Here is a 6000-nt window from a genome sequence, read left to right as displayed (position 1 = left end):
TTGTTTTTTTGGAAGAATTTATATTAATTCTTCCTTAAATATTTGGTCATACTTTGTTTTTTAACTTTTTCTATTTTTACATTAAAAAAAAAAATGTAACTCCAATAGCATGTCCGATAGGAGGAAATGAATGTCCACCCATTCACTCTGTAACAACCCTGAGATTAATCTATGGATCTATGATCCACAATGGAATTGTCAAAGTTTGAGTTACTCCCAGGGAAGAGAAAGAAGTCCCCTAATTAGTCCTTAGAAGTTTCCCAAGTTTAAAAAAAAAAAAAGTAGAGGAATGATCTCGGTGTGAAAAGCTGCTCCTGCAACCGCAGCTCTCTTCCATTTCTCCACTCCTTCCCCCGATGCCGGGCTCTGGGCCTGGTACTCAGATCTAATAAGTGACAGTGGGGTGACTGTGGCATCATCCCGCTTCCGTCAGCATCTGGAGAGGAAAGGGGGTTGGGCCGAGAGGGTCTCCCGGGCGGGGCGGAGGAGGAGGGAGTTCAAAACACAGCCTCGCCCCTGGAACCCTCGAAGCAGCAACGCCCCTCGCTATAAATTTGTAGCTGCCTTCGTAGTGAATGATTCCAGCGCCTGTCAGCCAAGGGCCCCAGGCAGTGGGCGACTGAGCGCCTGGGCGGACGCAAGACTAGCAGCTCTGCCGGCCCGAGGCGGCGATCCATGGGGAGGAACCCGAGCGGACCCCGAGAGTGAGGGCGCACCCCGCACCAGCGCCACCAGCTCGGCCGGACGTGGGCGCAGCGTCCCGAGTGGCGGTGAGTGGCGCGGACTGCCCTGCCAGGCTTGGGGGCTGGGGGCGAGGGTAGTCAGTTTCCTGCCGAGGTGTGAACTGCGGGCGCTGTGCCGGGAGGCTCCCGGGGACGAAGACGAGAGCGAGCTTAGTTCCAACCGGCGCCCACCCCGAGCTGGAGGCCCTTCCCCAAATCAGAGGAGCGGCGTCTGAGTTGGGAAGAAACAATTTGAGCTTGTTTGCCGCATGCCCCAGAAATTTCATTCCGATTTGACACAACTCTATCGAGTACAAGCAAGGAATCTGCAGAAATGGGATGCAGCCAAGTAAACTTTCTTCCCCACGCTTTTAGCTAACTCTTGTCTTTTAAATGTGACCTGAGTGTATGACTCCGCGGGGCGTCCATTTAAAAGTTGTGCCACTTCTAAAAGTGAAGTTGAGCGTCCGTCCCCTGCCTTCCCAGGCCTCGCACCAACACAGCTCACCTCCCCCATACCCCTCTCTGCAAACCATATCGGTGGGTCCTTGGCACAGGATGCCGTGCCCACATCGAATTAATTGGGGAGGGGAAAACCCGGGGCTTCTCCACACCCCAATCCCCACAGCTTTGGCCAGGGCACGTTTGTAACTGAGGGGGATTCTAGGAGAAGCTCTTCTGCTTCCAAGACTGAACAGAACGTCTTGCTGGCCCCTTCCCTTCATCCACCTCTCTACCTAGCACCCCATTCTCCAATTCTCTTAAATATCCAGCCCAATCTCTCCAAAGTGCCAGATGCTTCGTCTCCAGAAGCATCTCCTGCCCTGACTTTGGGCGCCCATTAGAGACCTGGCTATTGAACCCATCTGGGGCCTCTGTACCTAATCTTTGTTTGCTGATGGCTTCATTAAGAATCAAACACTCACTAGTGGCCCTCTGGAGCCCTCTCTTCCTGGTGAACGTTTGGGTGCTCACTTTCCGCTGGGATCACATTTTCGACCTGCTGCGTTTACTCCTAGTGTCATTCCTGGAGGAGAAAGTAACAATGAGGCAGGGAGGAAATCTGGCACCCTGCTTCTCTGTTTTATAACTTTTTTGAGCAACTTGTATCTCCTCTTAAAGGTGCCTCATCCCCACCATGATTCTCTTGGTAGTTACCACCCAAGGATCCTGGGTCTCCACGGTTTATTCTCCTTAGCATAAGCAGTAACACCTTTATAAGTCTTCTCAAAAAAGGAAACTGTCTGTTTCCCTTGTCCCCTGCAGTGTTTCCCTGGCTCTAAAGGCCCCACCGCGTGGATAATCTTTCCTCAGGCTGTGGTGGAGTCCACCACCCTTTTGGAAGACAGTGCAGGAGCAGGGAAGCACAGAGAGCTGGGAACGGAGACTCCCACTTAACTGGCCATGTGCTGTTAGAGTTATTTCACAACTCTGAACCTCAAGCCCCCGCCTGTAAGTTTCCCTCCAGTGATAAAATTCCTTGATTCCTTTTGTTTCCTAGTTATTGCTTAAAAAAAATAAAAGCCTAAAATAATTACCCTTTTATAGCCCATGTCTGTGGTCCTCAAAACTGTCTAAATAGCTCTCCTGGTAAATTGTCTGGAAAATCATTAGGTCCAAGTGTCCATCCCCCAGATTAGAGTTGGCAATTCCTACAACCTGGCTTAAGGCTCAGGGAGTGGCCCCAAGTTGCTAGATCTCAACATTTGTTAAAGTTTCATGATTGTTAGTGTCAAGTCTGTTATCTACTCTTTTTCTCCCTTTTTTTCCCCTGACTTCATTGTTCTTTGTGCCCATCATGAGGCCTTGATTTCTAGCTCGGTTCTTCTTTGATCTTAAACTGAATAAACTGCTCCATCATCCAGCTCGGAAGAAAACTGGTTTTCTTCCACTGATGCCAAAGGAAGACTTGTCTTCCTTGAGTTTTATAAAGTGTCTTTCAGTCACTGTTGCTTTGGCAACGCTCTGCATCCCAAGAGCTCTGAGCTTCAATCTCTCCTATCACTCTCTCGCCCTGCTTCAGTGTTCAAATTGTGACTCTGTGAATTGTTCAGGTTTCTTACTTCTTCGTTTTTTCTTTTCCTACGTTGGGTAAGAACTGTGTGGGTACACCTGTATATAATTTGGGGTGATTTTGCTGCTGCTGCTGCTGCTGTTTATAGCTGTTGTTGTTGTTACTATGACTAATTGCTTGCCCTATGCTAGAGGGAAAATAATGAAAGAAAATTTAATCTGCTCCTTACCCAAAGCCCAGGTAAAATACTTAGCTGAGAAGGAGTTTGAAACTCACAGTTAAAATGCGTGGTGCACGTCTCCCATAGTTTTATCTGTGCTGTCACACTGTCCTTTTCATGCAGCTGATAGTTGCTGTATTTTGCTCTCAAATTTGTTACAGGGACCAAGATCAAGTCCCATCGCACTTAGATGTTTTCGCTGCCTGACACAGGCTCCTGGTCTTCAGCCCCAAGATCGCTAGTTTACTTGGTCCTTTTCCTGCTCAGTCATGACTGAGCAATGCCAGAGATTCTCCCAAGTGGGCTAGCAAATTAAGAAATTTATTTAGAAGTTTGATGTAAATCCAAGTGTTGTGAAAATTAAAAAGCTGTCTTGAAGACAGCCTGTGGCAATAAACAAATATAGAGCCAGAGCAACAAAATATGACAAAGTATCCAAGGCTGGGTTAGGAACACTCTTCTCCCATGTTATCTAGCAAATTGGAAAAATCAGCTTCCCAACTCATCACCACTGGAAAGTACTATTATTTTCTTCAAAATGCTTATAAGCTTTCTCTTTCAAAATTGCCTGAAGTCATTGGATTACATGTGTTTCTCTTCATGTAAGTGTTTATTAAAACAGTATACTAAAGCTCCCATAAGCAAAAGTAAATTTTGTTCCATTTCCAGCCTTAATTTAGCTATCACTTTACATTTTCTATTCTTCATCATGATATGAATTTTAGCTACTAAGACTCAACTTTTCAGTGGCTTAATACACAAAGCCATCTTAAATCTAGGAGTATCTATAGGGATTTAAGGTACTATTCAAATGATTTGGCAAATGACTACCATTATCCTATTAAAGCTCTAAAATACATCTAAAATAAATCACAGCAAAAAAATTATCTAAAGAGCTATAAATTCGCCAGATGTTTTGTTCGTTGGTAGTTAAGGACAAATTTGACGATTAGAAAATGAAATATATATCTATAACAATCACAAAAATGATAAGTGAATCTTAACTGTGGTTGTATTAACATTGAAAGTTTTTCTATCTGATTTTGATTCTTTCTCTTGATAGTAAATGATCACAGAGGGAAAAAAATTCCCTTGAATATGAAAACCAAAATTTCTTTCAAAATATTTTACTAACAAAGAATGCACTATATACTGTAAATGCCGTACAGCTGCTTTATACTATTGATACATTATTTTTATAGCTCAATTTAGAAGAGTTTATGTTTGTTTGTCTGGTTCCTAAATAGGTGTATCATCTAAATGTCTTAAGTAGAAATAAGTGTCTAGAATCTGCCCATTATGGTTTGATTTTTTTTCCCATACTCAAAAATATTTTAAATTGTGTGGCCAATCTCGTAGTTAATTACTTTTCTAACACAAGTTGGAAAAATGGGTAAGAAATAGACATGCTTTATTTTTCATAATCTCATTGTGCCTTCCCATTCCAAGTCCCAATTCTAGGTGTCCTTAAAACTTAAAATCATAGAATTAATAATCATTCAGTTTGGGTCAACTTTTATGGGATTTCTTGTTCATTTTATATACATACACGCTGCTTTGTTCTTCAAAAGACATTAAAATCTCATTTAGATCAATGAATTAAAGTACTTTGACTAGTGAACTTCAGACTAAGAATAGTAGAGAATACACATTTGGTTCTGCACTTTTACAGAGAGTTAATGATTGCTAATTTCCCCTCTAAGTTTTCTTTGGCTATTTCCCATTTTATATTAATCAGAGCTCCTCTTATCTACCTTGGAAAATGAAGAATTATATCTACAAAATATATCAACAGTAGTAGAAGATACTTAGAGGGAATTCAATGGATCTGAGTGATATTAGGCCCTGAGGACACACCAAAGTATAAAAATGGTCTTTGCCCTAGAGAGATGTTGGTCAAGCTAAGTACATATTTAGATATGGGTCTCTCCAATCATCTCAATGCCGCTGGGGTGGGAAGCCATTTAGAAACAACCCTCCTCCCTCCTACCTTTCAGACTAGGTGGAATGTCTAATGTGGTTACATTGTTTGGTTCTAGCCACTTCCCTAATAACCACTACAACTTTCCTTTCCCCATGGGGTTATAACTCCTTTGATTGTATGCACCACACCCAATTGCATCCTTGTATTCTGTTACTAAATGCTCCACAAGTCACTTTCTTGCCTGTTTGTTTTTGGCTAAAGCTATGGAAAACATAAAATACATTTTCAGATCCCTATACTGTAGAAGAGAAATGTTAGAGAGAAACCACTTCCTATTACACACAATAAAATGACTTAAAATTGATGCTGTAGTCTTACTAATTGAGGAACTAAGTATTAATACCATTTTTTTAGTCTAAAGCTGTAATGGCAAGGGCAAGGTAGAGAAAAGAGTATGAAAAGGAGAAATGAAAAAGAATAAAAGGTTGAAATATCAAATCAGTGGTTCTTCAGGCTTTAGAGAGCAGGTAAGGCAATATGACAATCACCTGGGGAGCATTTTAAATCTGTACATATGTCTACACTTCCCTTTTTCCTCCTTTCCCCATTTCCCCCTATTGAGAACCACCACATCTATTACAAATTAGAACCAATCTTCCATAATTACCTCAAGTGTCCAGGTCCAGAGACTAGCATCATGGGCATCACCTGGAAGCTTATTAGAAATGCACACTTTCAGACCCCACCCAGACTCACTGAATTAGAATCTGCATTTTAACAAGATCCCCACGTGATTCAAATGCACATTAAAGCTAGAGAAGTACAAGTGGACAGTACCTCTGGCTTGTTCAGAATGATTACCTAGAGGTTCTTTCCTTGGCTTTTTAATAAACAAATTTAATAAAGCTAATATTTATTGAGCACATACAATGTGCCAAACAATATTCAGCCTTTAAATACTGTGTTTTATTTAATCCTCACAACATCCTTATATAATAGTCACTGCCTTATCCCCATCTTATAGATTGGGATACTGAGTAATAATGAGATAAGTAGCTTACCCAGATGTGGTAACTGGTAGAGTCAAGATTTAAACACAAACGTTGATTACTGTGCTCTG

General features: G+C 42.0%; 1 protein-coding gene across 3 annotated transcripts in view; it reads left to right on the top strand.

Annotated features, from left to right (window-relative positions):
- The first annotated feature begins 546 nt into the window (after positions 1–546).
- Positions 547–6000, top strand: part of AGTR1 (angiotensin II receptor type 1) — a 44885-nt gene continuing 39431 nt past the window's right edge. For 2 of the 3 annotated variants that reach the window (XM_067737555.1, XM_067737554.1), the window contains exon 1: positions 547–770. The gene's annotated coding sequence lies outside the window, so the exon portion shown is untranslated. The remainder of the gene's footprint in view (positions 771–6000) is intronic. The other variant, XM_067737553.1, reaches the window with a different exon arrangement.

Source organism: Pseudorca crassidens, chromosome 5, assembly GCF_039906515.1.
Source record: "Pseudorca crassidens isolate mPseCra1 chromosome 5, mPseCra1.hap1, whole genome shotgun sequence".
Lineage (NCBI taxonomy): Eukaryota > Metazoa > Chordata > Mammalia > Artiodactyla > Delphinidae > Pseudorca > Pseudorca crassidens.
This window is presented reverse-complemented; position numbering and strand designations above follow the sequence as displayed.